The sequence below is a fragment of the Moschus berezovskii genome, chromosome 3 (genome assembly GCF_049115385.1).
Source record: "Moschus berezovskii isolate FMDL1 chromosome 3, NW_MosBer_1.0, whole genome shotgun sequence".
NCBI classification, from domain to species: Eukaryota; Metazoa; Chordata; class Mammalia; order Artiodactyla; family Moschidae; genus Moschus; species Moschus berezovskii.
The window spans coordinates 16,877,252-16,895,375 of NC_142462.1; positions in this window are offsets into that span (position 1 = coordinate 16,877,252).

Below are 18,124 nucleotides of genomic sequence, written 5' to 3' on the forward strand. Positions count from 1 at the left end.
GGATATCGACCGGCCCGAACCCAAGAAGTCCTGGCCAGCAAGGAAGCCTGCCTGCAGCTTGGTACGGGAAGCCTCTCTGGGGCCGCGGCTGCCCCCACCCTGGCGCTGGCTGCCCTCCCCGCCCGCGTCGGCGGGGGCTGGGGGCTGGGGCGCCCAAGCCCGGTTCTCCCTCTAAGCGCAGCCGCCGGTTCTCCCTCCAAGCGCACAGCCATTCTCCCGCTAAGCGTAGCCGCCTGCTCTCCCTCCAAGCACGGGCACCGGCTCTCCCTCCAAACACGGGCGCCGGCTCTCCCTCTAAGCGCAGGCGCGGCTCTCCCTCTAAGCGCCGCCGCCGCCGCCGCCGGTTCTCCCTCCAAGCGCGCAGCCGTTCTCCCTCCAAGCGCGGGCGCCGGCTCTCCCTCTAAGCGCTGCCGCTGGTTCTCCCTCTAAGCGCTGCCGCTGGTTCTCCCTCTAAGCGCTGCTGCTGGCGCCTCCCTGCCCAGCCCCCGCCTGCTAGTGAGGGGCGTGGGCGTCTGTGCCGCTTCTCCGCTGAGAGTTTCCTTTGGGCACTTAGTCTGTAAGTTTTAATTATTTATGTCTTTTGTCTCCCAGTTATGCGGCCCTCTGAAGTTCCACTCGCCAGTGTTTCCAGGTGTTTGGAAACTTCTCTCTCTTTTTTTTTTTTTTTAGGCCTCCCTTCCCGGGAGGGAGCTCCGTCCCTCCCTCTTTTGTCTCTCTTTTTATCTTTTTATCTATTTCCTACCTCCTTTCGATGACTATGGGCTGCTTTTCTGAGTGCCTGATGTCCTCTGCCAGTATTCAGAAGTTTTTTTGTGGGATTTACTCAGCGTTCAAATGTTCTTTTGTTGATTTTGTTGGGGGGAAAGTGGCCGTCCTGTCCTATTCCTCCGCCATCTTCCCGTCTCTCTCCCAGCAATCTTGATTCCAGCTTGTGCTAACTCCAGCCCAGAGTTTCTCATGATGTACTCTGCATATAAGTTAAATAAGCAGGGTGACAATACACAGCTTTAACGTACTCCTTTTCCTATTTGGAACCAATCTGTTTTTCCATGTCCAGTTCTAACTGTTGCTTCCTGACCAGCATACAGGTTTCTCAAGAGACAGGTCAGGTGGTCTGGTATTCCCATTTCTTTCAGAATTTTCCACAGTTTATTGTGATCCACACTATCAAAGGCTTTGGCATAGTCAATAAAGCAGAAATAGATGTTTTTCTGAAACTCTCTTGCTTGTAGGATAATACATTTTGATTATCCATTCATATGTTAATGAACTTTGAATTGCTTCCAGTCTGGGACTATTTTGTATAATGCTGCTGTGGGTATTTGTGTATGAGTCTTTAAGCATATGATTACATTTTTCTTGGGTGTGTGTTAATCACTCAATTTTGTCTGACTCTTTGCACCCCATGGACTGTAGCCCACCAGGCTCCTCTGTCTGTGGGATTCTCTAGGCAGGAATACTGGAGTGGGTTGCCATTGCCTTCTCCAGGGATCTTCCCAACCCAGGGATTGAACCTGGGTTTTCTTTATTGGCCGGTGAATTCTTTACCATCTGAGCCATCTAGGCATGGAATTTCTGAATAAGTGGGTAAGTTTATTTTCAACTTCTTGAAATACTTGCAAACTGTTTTTAAAATAGGATGTACTTTTTTACATTCCTGTTAACAATAAATGAAGTTTTTATTTTCTTATCTTTGACAGTATTTCAACATAGATGATCATGTCATCTGTGAATAAGAATCATCTTACTTTTTCTTTCCAAGTCTTGATCCCCTTCACTTCTATTTCCTGATTATTGCACTGGCTAGAGTCTTCAGAACAGTGTTGAATAAAGTGGCAAGAACTAATCCTTGTCTTGTTCCTGACCTTGAGGCAAAAACATCAAGTATAATGTTAGCTGTAAGGTTTTCTTAGATGTCTGTTATCATATTGAATACATTCCCTCTGTTCCTGGCTTGCAGGGATTTTTTTATGATTATAAGGTGGATATTTTCCATTAAAATGATCTGTGAACTTTTCTATTTAAGGTAGTTAATATGATGAATTATAATGACTGATTTTTTAATCAACTTTGTATTCCACATATTATTGTTACTTGTTCTGATGTATTGATGTTTTCATATTTTATACAACTCTATTAATTTTTATGTAGGTTTTGCATCTCTATTGATCCAGGTTATTAATTTGTAGTTTTCTTTATATTATAGTCTTTTTTTTTCAGCTTTTGGTTATCAGGGTAAACATAGCCTCTTAAAATGTAGGGAAATATTTCCTCTCTTTGAATTTATCGAAGAGCTATTGTAGAATATATATTATTTATTTCTTAAATATTTGCTGAAATTCACCAGCAAAGTCATCTGAGTTTGGAGTTTATAGGAAGATTTTAAACTAGAAATTCAATTTCTTTTATAGATATTGGGATATTTAGGTTATCTATTTCTTTGTAAGTGAGCTTTGGTAGTTTATGTCTTTTGACATTTGTCTATTTCATCTAATTTGGTGAATTTAATGGCATAAAGTTGTTTCTAGTATTTCCTTATATTTTTAATATCTTTAGAATCTATAGTAATATCTGCTGCTGCTGCTGCTAAGTCACTTCAGTCGTGCCAGACTCTATGTGACCCCATACACGGCAGCCCACTAGGCTGCCCTGTCCCTGGGATTCTCCAGGCAAGAACACTGGAGTGGGTTGCCATTTCCTTCTCCAATGTGTGAAAGCAAAAAGTGAAAGTGAAGTCGTTCAGTTGTGTCCGACCCTTAGCGACCCCACGGACTGCAGCCTACCAGGCCTCCATCCATGGGATTTTCTAGGCAAGAGTACTGGAATGGCAAAATTGGATCTCCTTTTTTTCATGATTAGTCTTTCTAGAGGTTTGTAAATTTTATTTATATGCTTCAAGTACTAGATTTTGTTTGAATCTATTATTTATATTATTCTCTATTTTCCATTTATTGATTTATATTTTTGTCTTATTTTCTTTCTTCTGCAAGCTCTAATTTTCTACATGAATAATTTAAAAAATCTTTACTAAATTTGTTACAATATTGCTTCTGTTTTATGTTTTGGTCTTTTGGCTGTGAAGCATGTGGGATTTTAACTCCCTCTCCAGGGACTGAACCCACACTCCATGCACTGGAAGGCTAACCACCGGACCATCAGAGAAGTCCCTAGCTTTGTGTTTTAACTGATCATTTTTTTCTAATTTCTTATGGTACAAGTTGTGGTCATTGTTTTGAAACTTTTCTGTATATTCCCTAAGTACTGTTTTAGTGGCATTCCATAAATTTTGATATATTGTGTTTCATTTATACAATTTTGACCAATTGGATAAGGACAAAAGAGAGACAAAGGTCAATTTTTAATTAGGTTAGAATTAGAATTTTCAAGTAGAATATGGGATTTTCCAACAGATTAGGACACAGAGTATTTAGACACAAAACATTTAGAAAGGAACAAAGAAAGACAGCATCTGTACATTACAAGCTAGTCATTTCCAGGTTAATGGGTGATGAGAAGCACAAGTTCTGAATGTAATGGAAGAAATAATACCTCCTTAATAACACAGTTATAAAATTTCTAGACTGAAATGGAGCTTTGAGGAAGCACATAAGCCAAGATTAAAAATTTATCCCAAGGACTTCCCTGGCAGTCCAGTGGGTAAGGCCCCGCCTTCCGAGGCAGGGGATGTGGGTTCCATCCCTAGTCAGGGAGCTAAGATCTCACATGTTTGCGACCAAAAGAAACCCCAAAACATAAAACAGAAGCAGTATTGTAACAATTTCAGTAAAGACTTTAATAATAGACCACATCAAAAAAAAATCTTAAAAAAGTTTATTCCAAGTGATAATGATATGTGATATAAAAAGACTATCCTAGGGCAAACTCAGCTGAGACAAAGACGAGGGGTAGTAGTGCCTAGTTGAATAAAAATCCTTATTTGCTGAGAAAAGTGACTATGCTCTTAGTTTTATCTTAAACTGGTTTTACTGATCAATGGTAAAGAGGAATTGGAAGGTTTTTTTTACAAAATTTCATTTTAATTTTATTTTTTTAACACCAAAATCATTTTGTTTTGGGATATAGAAGATTAGCAATGCTATGATAGTTTCAGGTGAACAGTGAAGGGGCTCATCCATACATATACATGTATTCATCCAAGACATAATTTTCTATAAAAAATTATGCTTATGTTAAATGTAGAGAACATTAAATATAGCTCTCTTTTCAGAGCATGGTTTCAGTAATGTTGTAGACTACAAAAGGTCCAGTTAAAGAGTCTAAATATTAATATATAGAGAGAGTTCCAAACTTGGAAGATGTATTCTGCCACTGTGGTCAAGATTCAGGTGCTCATATTAAGCATGTGTTCATGCATGATAAGTTGCTTCAGTTGTGTCCAACTCTTTGCTATCCTCGGGATTGTAGCCTGCCAGGCTCCTCTCTATCCATGGGATTCTCCAGGCAAGAATACTAAAGTGGGTTGCCATGCCCTCTTCTAGGAGATCTTCCCAACCCAGGGTTCAAACTTGCATCTCTTATGTCTCCTGCAATGGCAGGCAGGTTCTTTACTACTGGTGCCACATAGGAAGCGCCATTTTAAGCATAAAAATATAAATATGATTCTTTAATGAATATTCATTTGTCTGAGTGAACTACATGGCAATACACAGTTGGCTGTCAATTCTACATTGCCTGAGAAGGTTGTTTTCCTTCTTGCCCCACAGGGGATGGGAACAATAGGCAGGAGACAGTTTCTCTCTGCTCTTTCTTGGATTCATCTGGAGTTCCAAAAGGTTGCTTAGGCTCCCATTTGTCTGCCTATAGGAGGATGATGGGTGGTTGAAATATACATGACCTTAGTTTTGTAAGTTTTCCTTACAAACTCCTGGGTGAAGCCAATGTATCATGTAAGCTACAAAACATTAAGAATCTATCTAAACATCAATGCATAACAGGTGGAGATCCAGATGGAATTTGTCTAACACAGTAGTGGTCATTAAGGACTCCTAACTTGCACAACATATGACAAAGTCCTCCCAACTTACATGAGTTTGACAGTCACCTCGTTACTAAAAATAATCTAAAAGTATACTTAATTTTTAGATGTATTAATGAAGTGCTTTTTTCTATTAATGTGCTTTTCACCAGTATGTGTACCAACATAATCATATGTAGTTTTCAGTGAATTTTAAAATATCTCATATTTTTGTTGTAGTTCAGCATGATCCTCTTGAGGATATCCATCCTCCATTTCTGTAGATTGTGACAGGCTGTTTCAGGCACTAAAATTAGGGAATGAAGGAGGAATCAATCCTCTTTCCAAGTACGAAGTAAACAGAAGTCCAAAAAGACTGACCAATGTACTACTGCTGCCTCTGGGCACCACACAAAGTTGCTGTTGAGAGCTTGACCCTGTACAGTCCAGTGCACTCTGGACTCACCTCTGGGGTGAGGTTCTTGCTGGTTCCACCAAGTACAGGCTGAATTGCAACTGGGTCCTAAGGGCCTCTGAGTCTGAGCCACCCAGTGTCAGAACTCGCCCTTTTCCTTGAACATCATGGCCAAAGGCAACAAAGCTACAACCAGTGGCCAAAATCTATGTATACATCTGTTTGTCCTGCAGTACATTTTGAGCTGTTTGTCTCCATTTAATGCCCAAGATGGGCTTCCCAGGTGGCACTAGTGGTAAAAACCTGCCTGCCAATGCAGGCATGGGGTTTCAAAGAGTTGGACATGACTGAACAATTTTTTTTCCCCCAGCATTTACCATATTCCAGACAATATGAGATAACTTTACATTTAACTCATTCTAATCCTCACAGTATCCTATGAGATAAATATCATTATCCCCATTTTATAGTTGAGAAACTGAAATTCAGAGAGATTAGGTAGTTTATAAAACCTCTTAAGACACAAGATTTTATTCGGATTTTCATATATATGTGTGTGTGTGTATTTGTGTGTGTGTATATATGCACACATATATTCTTGACACTTGTTACTAAAAGTTCTGTTTCTACACAGCTGTTTAGGAAGACATTAAGATACACAAAAGATACATCTGTGAATGAAGTAAACTATTTCTAATTAAGAACAAATACACCAATACTTTTCTTGAAATACTGAAAGATGTAATTTTGCACCTCTAAAAGTTATGACCAACCTAGATAGCATATTAAAAAGCAGAGACATTACTTTGCCAACCAAGGTCCGTCTAGTCAAGGCTATGGTTTTTCCAGTGGTCATGTATGGATGTGAGAGTTGGACTGTGAAGAAAGCTGATCACCGAAGAATTGATGCTTTTGAACTGTGGTTCTGGAGAAGACTCTTGAGAGTCCCTTGGACTGCAAGGAGATCCAACCAGTCCATTCTAAAGGAGATCAATCCTGGGTGTTCATTGGAAGGACTGATGCTAAAGCTGAAACTCCAATACTTTGGCCACCTCATGCGTCGAGTTGACTCACTGGAAAAGAGTCTGATGCTGGGAGGGATTGGGGGTGGGAGGAGATGGGGACGACAGAGAATGAGATGGCTGGATGGCATCACCGACTCGATGGACATGAGTTTGAGTGAACTCCGGGAGTTGGTGATGGACAGGGAGGCCTGGTGTGCTGTGATTCATGGGGTTGCAAAGAGTCAGACATGACTGAACGACTGAACCAAACTGAACTGAACTGAGGACAGCTGAAAGGAATAGCTTGTCACAAAACTATGATAATTTTTATTTCATGGAGTTATTTTTTACGGCCCTGCAAAATGATTAATCGATGGTTTGTTTAATTACCCTTTGAAGCATCCAAGTAAAACTAATCAGCATGATATATCTAGAGTCATCATTTTCTAATTTTTAATAAATTGTACTGTGTGACTTTCCCAATCATAAAATAGCTTTAAACTTCCATAAGAATTCTTGAAAATGGTAACTTATAGCCATCATATATATATGTGTATTATTTATATATATATATAAATTTTTGAAGTGCTCTATTATTTTGATTGAGTTAAGATCTCTTAAGGAATTATCTACATAATGAAGCCTATCTTGAGAAATGACTGTAGTTGATATAAATATGCCATAGCCACAAACAGTAAATATTCCTTGAATCTTTATAAGAAGAAGAACTTTGATAATAAGAACTCCATAGCCTCAGTCAAGATCAGCTATTTTTCTGAAATAAAAATATAGCAGCCTTCAGGACTACTGGTCTTATATTTTTCATAAGAAAGAGAAATATTCTAAAATGACAAACAAAAACCATAGGCTGGGTATGATGACTATGTCTGACAAATTGTTTTACACAAGTGGAAAGAATTTCTTTTGCTGTATCAGGAAGATATTCTGCCAATAACTCTTATCAATTATTCTCTCTCTCCATCTTTCTCTGTCTCTGTGTCTTATTTTTGAAAATTTTGTAAATAATAATTTAGTACTCCAAGGGACCTTGTCATGTTACCTAACCCAATACACTACACCCAGGACTGAACTTAGAAGAGAGTGGATGTTCTGTTGTGCTATACTGCCATCAGGGGTAACCATAATTGATCAATTAATTGTTCAATTAATCCACTCCCAGTTGATCATGTGAGCTCTGGCTTTTTACACCAGGTATTTTCAATGTGTCTCTGTAAAAGGCCAAATAATAAATATTTTTGACAATTGGGTTATATCGTCTATCGCACAACTATTTAGCTGTGATATTGTGGAATGAAAGTGGTCATAGACAATATGTAAATGAGTTTTTAAAACGGGACTGTGTTTCAATATAACTTTATTTAAAGAACGGAGATATATATGACCTCCAGGTTTGTCAGCTTCTGCTTTGTACTCTCACTTGGGCCAAGATTCACCACTTCCTCCACCCAAGGTTAAGATTATGCAGTAGAAATTCTATGAGCTACATTTTCTAGACAAGATTAAGGTTTTTAATGGTGCTAAACAAAGTATCACCAGTCTTCTATTTAGGATCTGAAAAAGACCTTTGCTATACCACACAACAGATGGAATTTCTTCTTGTCCCTCATTTGCCCTTCCCTCTTTCTCTTCCCTGTCTCCTCATCTCTTTTTCTCATACCAATAAATATTTTTTGAACCTTGTTGAATAAGATCTAGGTTTCTGACTTAGAGGGGAAGAAGTGAATAAAGAGACCATTTCCATAAAACAATCGAGATATTACAGTAGAAGTATGAAATTATATTTTATGAACAAACTGCCTCAACTTTGGAGGAACAGTAAATGTTTTCCAATTGGATACAATGGCTAAGCTCAGAACTGAAAGACCAATCCAGGCCAATGTCAGAGAAAGGTAGTCTGGAAAGTGTCCCAGGAGACAAGGTTTCATATCACACCTGGAGGTATGAGAAACCACATGGAGCTCGTTGGACTGCAAGAACACAGAGTATGAGATAGCCTTGATAAAGGGTGAAGCTGAAGAGGCAGTGTAGGACTAGACCGTGAAGGACCTTCTGGGCACCCTAATTCAGGCTACCTCCTCTGACCATGGAATTCTCCAGGCAAGAATATTGGAGGGGGTAGCCATTCCCTTCTCCAGGGGATCTTCCTGACCCAGGAATCGAACACTGGTCTCCTGCACTGAAGGCAGAGTCTTTACCATCTGAAAGGTGGCAGATTCTTTTTAAAGGGCTTTCCTTTACCAGGGAAACCCTCAGTATTAATAGGATAGCTTAAAAAGTCTCTTATTTTCTTTCGTGATCCCAAATGTTGGGTTCTTGTGTGTGAGCGTGCACACATGCTCAGTCACTAAGTGGTGTCTGACTTTGTGACCCCATGAACTGTTGCCTGCCAGGCTCCTCTGTTCATGGGATTTCCCAGGCAACAATACTAGAGTGGGTTGCCATTTCCTTCTCCGGGGCGTCTTCCTGATCCAGGGATCAAACCCAGTCTCCTGCATTGGCAGGCAGGTTCTTTACTGCTGAACTGCCTGATCCCAAATGTTACCTCTTCAGACTTTACCCCACTATTGCCAGAATGATCACAGTCTAGGTAGTTCATGTATGCTGCTGCTGCTGTTAAGTTCATGTATCAGTTCAGTTCAGTTCAGTTCAGTCGCTCAGTCGTGTCCGATTCTCCGCGACCCCATGAATCACAGCACGCCAGGCCTCCCTGTCCATCACCAACCCCCGGAGTACACTCAAATTCATGTCCACAGTGTCGGTGATGCCATCCAGCCATCTCATTCTCCGTCGTCCCCTTCTCCTCCCGCCCCCAACCTTTCCCAGCATCACAGTCTTTTCCAGTGAGTCAACTCGTCGCATGAGGTGGCCAAAGTATTGCAGTTTCAGCTTTAGCATCAGTCCCTCCAATGAACATCCAGGGTTGATCTCCTTTATATCCCCACTTAAATTCATTCAGGGGGTACTCATTGCTTTCAGAATTATTTCCAACCACTTAATAAGACCCCAAATCCCATCATGATGTGGCCCTGACTCCGTCTCCATCCTCATCTTTTGTCAGCTTCATCTCTGTTCTCTGTTTATTCTTTTATTTAGGCCCCTCAACCAGTCCATCCTAAAGGAGATCAGTCCTGGGTATTCATTGGAAGGACTGATGCTAAAGTTGAAACTCCAATACTTTGGCTACCTCATGCGACGAGTTGACTCACTGGAAAAGAGTCTGATGCTGGGAGGGATTGGGGGTGAGAGGAGACAGGGACAACAGAGAATGAGATGGCTGGATGGCATCACTGACTCGATGGACATGAGTTTGAGTGAACTTCTGGAGTTGGTGATGGACAGGGAGGCCTGGCGTGCTGTGATTCATGGGGTCGCAAAGAGTCGGATAGGACTGAGCTACTGAACTGAACTGAACTGAATATCTTCTAAAAGTATTTTTATATTATCTTTTATTAGGTTTATTCCTATATTTGCCATAAACACCCTATAGCTTTTTTGCTATTGAAAACAGTGTCTATTGTTTTAGTTACATTTTCTAATACCTTGTTTATTGGTATAGAAATGCAATTGATTTTTTCATGTTGGTCTTCTGTCTAGTATTCCTGCTGAACTCTATTAATTTTAATAGTTTTGCATTCTTTTGGGTTTTCTAAATAGGCAGTTTATATCAAGTACAAGTTATTTAGCTTTTCTTCCATTTATTTCTTTTATGTGCTTGCATTTTCTTGCACTTTTGAGTTGCCTAGTACTTTCAACGGGCTTCCCTGGTGGCTCAGAGGTTAAAGCGTCTGCCTCCAATGAGGGAGACCCGGGTTCGATCCCTGGGTCGGGAAGATCCCCTGGGGAAGGAAATGGTAACCCACTCCAGTATTCTTGCCTGGAGAATCCCATGGACGGAGAAGCCTGGTAGGCTACAGTCCACGGGGTCACAAAGAGTCAGACACGACTGAGCGACTGAACGGAACGGAGTACTTTCAACACAGGGTGGGATTGATGTGGTAGTAATGGACATTTTTGTCTTGCTCCTGATTTTAAAGGACTGATTTTACATTCATATTGAATATGCTGTTTGTTTTAGGTTTTTTTAATCAGATTTAACACAAGCTAATGTTTCATTGTATTGATTTTCCCACCCAAGTCTATGGAGATGATCGTGTAAAGTGAAGATTAACATAAACAGATTTTCTAATGTTGATTCAGTTGTGAATATCTGAAATACATACAGCTTTTTCAAAACACATTAATGGATCATATCTCCTAATATTTTATTTAGATTTCAGATTTATGTTCATAATTGAGATTAGTCTGTATTTTTTTATTCTCATAAGATTCTTGTCCACTTTTAAGGATAAGTTAATGATGACTTCATAAAATGATTTGTCTTATGGAGAATGCCTTCTTCTACAACTTCTAGAAGGCTTTGTGAAATAATGGACATAACTGCCTTTAAATTTTGGCAGAATCCACCTTAAAACCATCTGAACCTGGTGTTTTATTTGTGGGTATATATTAACTTCTTATTTAATTTTTAAAAATAGTTTAAGGACTCACCTTTTCTATGCTTTGTTTTAGTGAAGTTATTTTTTCCCTGGAATTTTTGACCTAAGTTTTCAAATATATTCTTATTGTCTTTTGTACATCTTTGTTGTAAAAGTTCATTCATTTTTAAGTATTTTTATTTGTTTTTTTTTTGTTATTGTTGTTTTTCTTCATCAGTCTGAGATTTATAAATTTTATTAGGTCTTTCCTTAGACCAAAATTCAGCATTGTTGGTGTTGACTGAAAAAAAAAAGTACCACCTAGATGTTCAAAATTATATTTTATTCCACAGACTTACTAAGGACATAAACCTGGCAGATAGCCTCTCAGATAGCTCTGAGGGACTGTTCCCAAGAGTAAAGGAAGGGTCAGTATATGAGTTTTGCAAACAAAACAAAACAAAATCCTACGTAACTGGAGCGTTAAGAGATTACTATTTAAAGAAAAACCAGACATCTCGAGTTAGTCAATTTAGCACTTTTCTGTGTTTGGAAGAAGCAGGAGTCTGGGCTCATTGAAATCATTCCATTAATGTGCACCTCAATTATCTAGGGCGGAGCAACTAACACTTCACTTTTCATAAGAAAATGCCCTGTCGTGTTGCACTTTATCAAGACTTGATAAAACGGCCCAAAGTGTGGCCAGTTTTAGTAAATGTTCTAGGTTCAGTGAAAAATGTAGAACTGTATATATGTATATATAGATATATGTTTTATTAAAGTAGAGTTGATTTACAATGTGTTAATTCCTGCTGTACAGCAAAGTGACTCAGTTATACACATATATACATTCTTTTTCATAATGGTTTATCCCAGGAGATTGGATATAGTTCCCTGTTCCATAGAGTAGGACCTTGTTTTTCGATTCTAAATGTAATAGTTTGCATCTACCAACCCCAAACTCCCAGTCTGTTCCTCCCATTTCCCCCCTAAAATGTATGTTTGTAAGGAATATGCACCAGCTTTGTATACATGGGTTACAGTGTTTATAATTTTCATTACTTTGAACTTATTAGTTCTGTTTTTCAAATTTTGTGTTTACCGGGGATTGTTTTCTTGAGCTATAAATGACTAAGTGTTAAATGGTGGAATTACTTTTTGCTGTTCTGTTTATTTTTTGGCGTGATGTCTTTTAAAATATTGCTGTAAAGAATCTGCCTACCAATGCAGGAGATGCAGGAGACACAGATTCGATTCCTGGGTGAACCTTGGGTCAGGAAGGTCCCTGGAGGAGGAAATGACAACCCATTCCAGGATTCTTGCCTGGGAAATTTCTGTGACAGAGGCGCCTGGAGAGATAGTCCATGGAGCCGCAAAGAGTGGGACCCAACTGAGTGACTGAGGCACACACGCATATTAGATATATACAAATTTAGAAAAGTTATATGTTTCTGATTTAAATTTTTTGATTTAAACTTTTCATCAATGTGCAAATGTTTCTGTTGGAAGTAAGGTGTGGCCTTAGTTTAACTGCTTGACAAAAGAAAATTAAATTCCCTTAGAGGAAAAACGGCAGCAGACACTCTACAATGTTGCATACAGTGTTCAGTATTAAAAATGTATGAGACTAGCTAAGTGACAAAATGATTAAAAACACAATGTATTTAATAGAAATAGACTCACAGGTGAACTAGATCTTGGAAGTATTTTATGTGACCTCTAAAATAATTATGATTAAAATATTCAAGAAAATAGATGTCAAAATGGAAAATTTCAAAAGAGAATTAGTTTCTCAGCTTTTAGATCTCCCATCTTACAAAGTGTGGGATTAGGAAAATGTATCTGAGAAAAAGATGTGCAGAATGTCAGGCTTAATCTCTGTAGTTTCTTAAACTCCACGATTTTGGTCCCTCAAGTCCTTGCTGAGTAGGTGGCATTAAACTCCATTTGTCTTCCTAGCATTATGAGAATGTTAAAGGGTTAGAATTGCTGCTTTCTGCAAGATCTCTAGGTTGACAACAATTATGTGTGCGTGCTTAGTCACATACAACTCTTTGGTGACCCCATGGACTGCAACCAACCAGGTTCCTCTGTCCATGGATTTTTCCAGGCAAGAATACTGGAGTGGGTTACCATTTCCTCCTCCAGGGTATCTTCCCAACCCAGGGATTGAACTCGTATCTCTGTCTCTTGCATCTCTTGTGTTGGCAGGCGGATTCTTTACCACTGTGCCCCTTAAGAAGCCCCCTGATAGTAATTACGTATTGGCAAATATTGCAAGGAGAGACAGGGAAGAGAATGTCATGGCCTCATCAAAGTGTTTCTATCCTGTCTGTCATGTAGGCTGTTTCAAGTTCTGGATGTCAGTGCAGCTCTCTGGTATGTTCAAACAGTTGTTTATCCATGCATTACAGTCAACAATTATTCCTGATGGAATTAGTCTTTTACAAAGTCCTTTACCACAGACAAAAGTGGAAATCGTCAGTATTTTCCTTTTAACATGATAAGTTAATTGATTTTTATTAGTTTTATCTACAGATATATTGAGGTGCATTGTTATGACTTTTTCAGCCCTTTTTTCTCCCTTTAATATCTCTTTTAATTTTTTTTCTCTGCCTGTTCAAAGTATAGCATAAGATATATACATTTCTAATATTTTAGTGGTTCCCTTGAAAATTTTAGCATTCGTATTTGATTTAACTGTAGTCTAAAGTTATCTTGTCTGTCTTCTGAAACAAATCAAGAATTTCAAATATTAATATTTTATTTTCATATACCTTCTCTCCTGAGTTAAATACTTTTATAATTTTCTATTTTAGTTTCTCTTATTTATTTAATACCTCAACATATACATTAGTATTATTTCATGCTTATTATTTCATATTTTCATTTAGCCTGCTTACCATTTTTTTAATCATTCTTGAACATCTCAAATTCTCCTCTGATATAATCTGATGTTGGTATTTGTTTATTGAGGCTTTATTTTCTTTAGACTTAAGTGAGAGTATATTGCTGGTAAAGTTTCTAGATTTCTGTTTGTCTAAAACAATAGATTTCAAAGTATACACTATAGAACTCAGGGGAACCCAAGATACTTTCAGAGGATTCATAAAACTCTTTTCATAAAAATACTAAGATCTTATTTGCATTTTCCACTTTATTGACATTTGCACAGGTGTTGAAAAGCAGTGGTGGTTAAAACTCTGGCTCCTTAGGAATGTTTTGATGAAGCAGTAAAAGTTACTAATTTGATTACATTTTAACTCTTGAAAACTGGAGGAGCACGGGAAGATGCAGAGGAATAGGATGGGGCGACCACTTTCTCCCCCACAAAATCAGCAAAAGAACATTTGAACGCTGAGTAAATCCCACAAAACAACTTCTGAATACCGGCAGAGGACATCAGGCACCCAGAAAAGCTGCCCATAGTCCTCGAAAGGAGGTAGGAAATAGTATAAAAGATAAAAAGAGAGACAAAAGAGGGAGGGACGGAGCTCTGGGAAGGGAGGCTTAAAAAAAAAAAAGAAAGTTTCCAAACACCTGGCAACACTGGCAAGTGGAACCTCAGAGGGCCACATAACTGGGAGACAAAAGACATAAATAATTAAAACTCACAGACTAAGTGCCCAGAGGAAACTCTCAGCGGAGAAGCGGTGCAGATGCCCGTGCCCCTCACTAGCAGGCGGGGGCTGGGCAGGGAGGCACCGGCGGCAGCGCTTAGAGGGAGAACTGGGCTTGAATGCCCCAGGGCAAACTGAGGGCGCGAACTTAAGACAGCGAAGCAGAAAGGCGAAAAGCCCGGGAAAAGCCCGAACTCAAGACTCCGCCAGCCCCACCCACAGAACAAAGCACTGAGCAGAGCCAGCCGGCAGCGGGTGGCCCATCCCCCAGCCCCAGCCGACGCGGGCAGGGAGGGCAGCCAGCGCCAGAAGGGGCAGCCGCGGCCCCAGAGAGGCTTCCCGTACCAAGCTGCAGGCAGGCTTCCTTGCTAACCAACATTTCTTGGGTTTGGGCCTGTCGATATCCGCCTGAGAAACTGCGCCGGTTGCACACCCAGAAAACCGAGCGGCAAGGACTGGGAAGGCGATAAGTTGCAGCAACTGCGCTCGCCAAACGCCTGGTCACCTGAGCTGCTAGGACCGGGGAAGGCACAAAATGCAGGCCCAGCCAAGTCTGCGCCTTTGTGGAGTACCCGAGGACCTGAACCCGAGCCGCTCAGACCTGGGCAGTGCATGCAACCCAGCGCTGGCTGTGGACAGCTCCCAGCAGAGCAACCCAGAGCCTGAGAAGCATAAACAGGGAAAGCACACACTCCGCGAACGGGAGCATTCCCAGTGTAGCCGAGACACTGCGAGCACTGCCCACAGACACCAGGGATATTTGTTAGCTGCATTGTTCCCTCCCCACAGCAGGACTGAACAGGTGAGCTGGGGGAAAAAAAAATGTCCACCACCGCATCCTGGTGTCAGGATGGGAATTAGACACTGAGGAGACCAGAAAACAGAAGAGCTTTTTCAACAGAAGGAACTGCCTTGGAAGTAACAGAGGGAGAAGCCTTGAGCCTACTGCAAGAATAAGACTGAAAACCAGAGGCAGAGGCTTAAGTCCAAATCCTGAGAACACCAGAGATCTCCGGTTCAAGAGAACATTAATTGATAGGTACTCATCAAATGCCTCCATACATACACTGAAACCAGGTACCACCCAAGGGTCAACAAGTTTCAGTGAAAGACATACTACGCAAACTATCCAGCAACACAGGAGAATAGCACTGAGCTTCAATATACAGGCTGCCCAAAGCCACTCCAAACCCATTGACATCTCAAACTTATTACTGGACACTTCATTGCACTCCAGAGAGAAGAAATCTAGCTCCACCCACCAGAACATCGACACAAGCTTCCCTAACCAGGGAACCTTGACAAGTCACCCATCCAACCCCACACACAACGAGGTAACTACATAATAAAGAGAACTCCACAAACTGCCAGAAGACGGAAAGGCCACCCGAACACAGCAATATAAGCAAGACGAAGAGGCAGAAAAATACCCAGCAAGTAAAGGAACAGGATAAATGCCCACCAACACAAACAAAAGAGGAAGATATAGGGAACCTACCTGATAAAGAATTTCGAATTTTAATTGTGAAAATGATTCAAAATCTGGAAAGCAAGATGGAGTTACAGATAAATAAACTGAAGAAAAGGATTGAGAAGATGCAAGAAATGTTCAATAAGGAATTAGAGGAAATAAAAAAGAGTCAATATATAATGAATAATGCAATAAATGAGATCAGAAACACTCTCGAGGGCACAAACAGTAGAATAACGGAGTCAGAAGACAGGATAAGTGAGCTAGAAGATAGAATTGTAGAAATAAATGAAACAGAGTCGGAGAAAGAAAAAAGAATTAAAAGAAATGAGGACAATATTAGAGACATATGGGACAATATTAAACGCCCCAACATGCGAATCATAGGAGTCCCAGAAGAAGAAGACAAAAAGAAAGACCATGAGAGAATACCTGAGGAGATAATAATTGACAATTTCCCTAAAATGGGGAAGGAAATAATCACCCAAGTCCAAGAAACACAGAGAGTCCCTAACAGGATAAACCCAAGGCGAAATACTCCAAGGCACATATTAATCAAATTAACAAAGATCAAACACAAAGAACAAATATTAAAAGCAACAAGGGAAAAACAACAAATAACACACAAGGGGATCCCCATAAGGATAATAGCTGATCTTTCAGCAGAAACTCTTCAGGCCAGGAGGGAATGGCAAGACATACTTAAAGTGATGAAAGAAAATAACCTACAGCCCAGATTACTATACCCAGCAAGGATCTCATTCAAATATGAAGGAGAAATCAAAAGCTTTACAGACAAGCAAAAGCTGAGAGAATTCAGCATCACCAAACCAGCTCTCCAACAAATACTAAAGGATCTTCTCTAGACTGGAAACACAGAAAAGGTATATAAACTTGAACACAAAACAATAATGAAAATGGCAACGGGATCATACTTATCAATAATCACCTTAAACGTAAATGGGTTGAATGCCCCAACCAAAAGAAAAAGGCTGGCTGAATGGATACAAAAACAAGACCCCCATATATGTTGTCTACAAGAGACCCACCTCAAATCGAGGGACACATACAGACTGAAAGTGAGGGGCTGGAAAAAGATATTCCACGCAAATAGAGACCAAAAGAAAGCAGGAGTAGCAATACTCATATCAGATAAAATTGATTTTAAAACAAAGGCTGTGAAAAGAGACAAAGAAGGAAACTACATAATGATCAAAGGATCAATCCAAGAAGAAGATATAGCAATAATAAATATTTATGCACCCAACATAGGAGCACCGCAATATGTAAGACAATTACTAACAATTATGAAAGGGGAAATTAACAATAACACAATAATAGTGGGAGACTTTAATACCCCACTTACATCTATGGATAGATCAACTAAACAGAAAATTAACAAGGAAACACAAACTTTAAATGATACAATAGACCAGTTAGACCTAACAGATCTCTATAGGACATTTCACCCCAAAACAATGAATTTCACCTTTTTCTCAAGCGCACACGGAACCTTTTCCAGCATAGATCACATCCTGGGCCATAAATCTAGCCTTGGTAAATTCAAAAAAATTGAAATCATTCTAAGCATCTTTTCTGACCACAATGCAGTAAGACTAGATCTCAATTACAGGAGAAAAAATATTAAAAATGCCAACATATGGAGGCTGAATAACGAACAAATCATAGAAGAAATCAAAAGAGAAATTAAAATATGCATAGAAATGAATGAAAATGAAAACACAACATCCCAAAACCTCTGGGACACTGTAAAAGCAGTGCTAATGGGGAAGTTCATAGCAATACAGGCACACCTCAAGAAAGAAGAAAAAAGTCAACTAAATAACCTAACTCTACATCTAAAGCAACTAGAAAAGGAAGAAATGGAGAACCGCAGGGTTAGTAGAAGGAAAGAAATCATAAAAATTAGGGCAGAGATAAATGCAAAAGAAACAAAAGAGACCATAGCAAAAATCAACAAAGCCAAAAGCTGGTTCTTTGAGAAGGTAAATAAAATTGACAAACCACTAGCCAGATTCATCAAGAAACAAAGGGAGAAGAACCAAATCAATAAAATTAGAAATGAAAATGGAGAGATCATAACCGAAAACACAGAAATACAAAGGATCATTAGAGAATACTA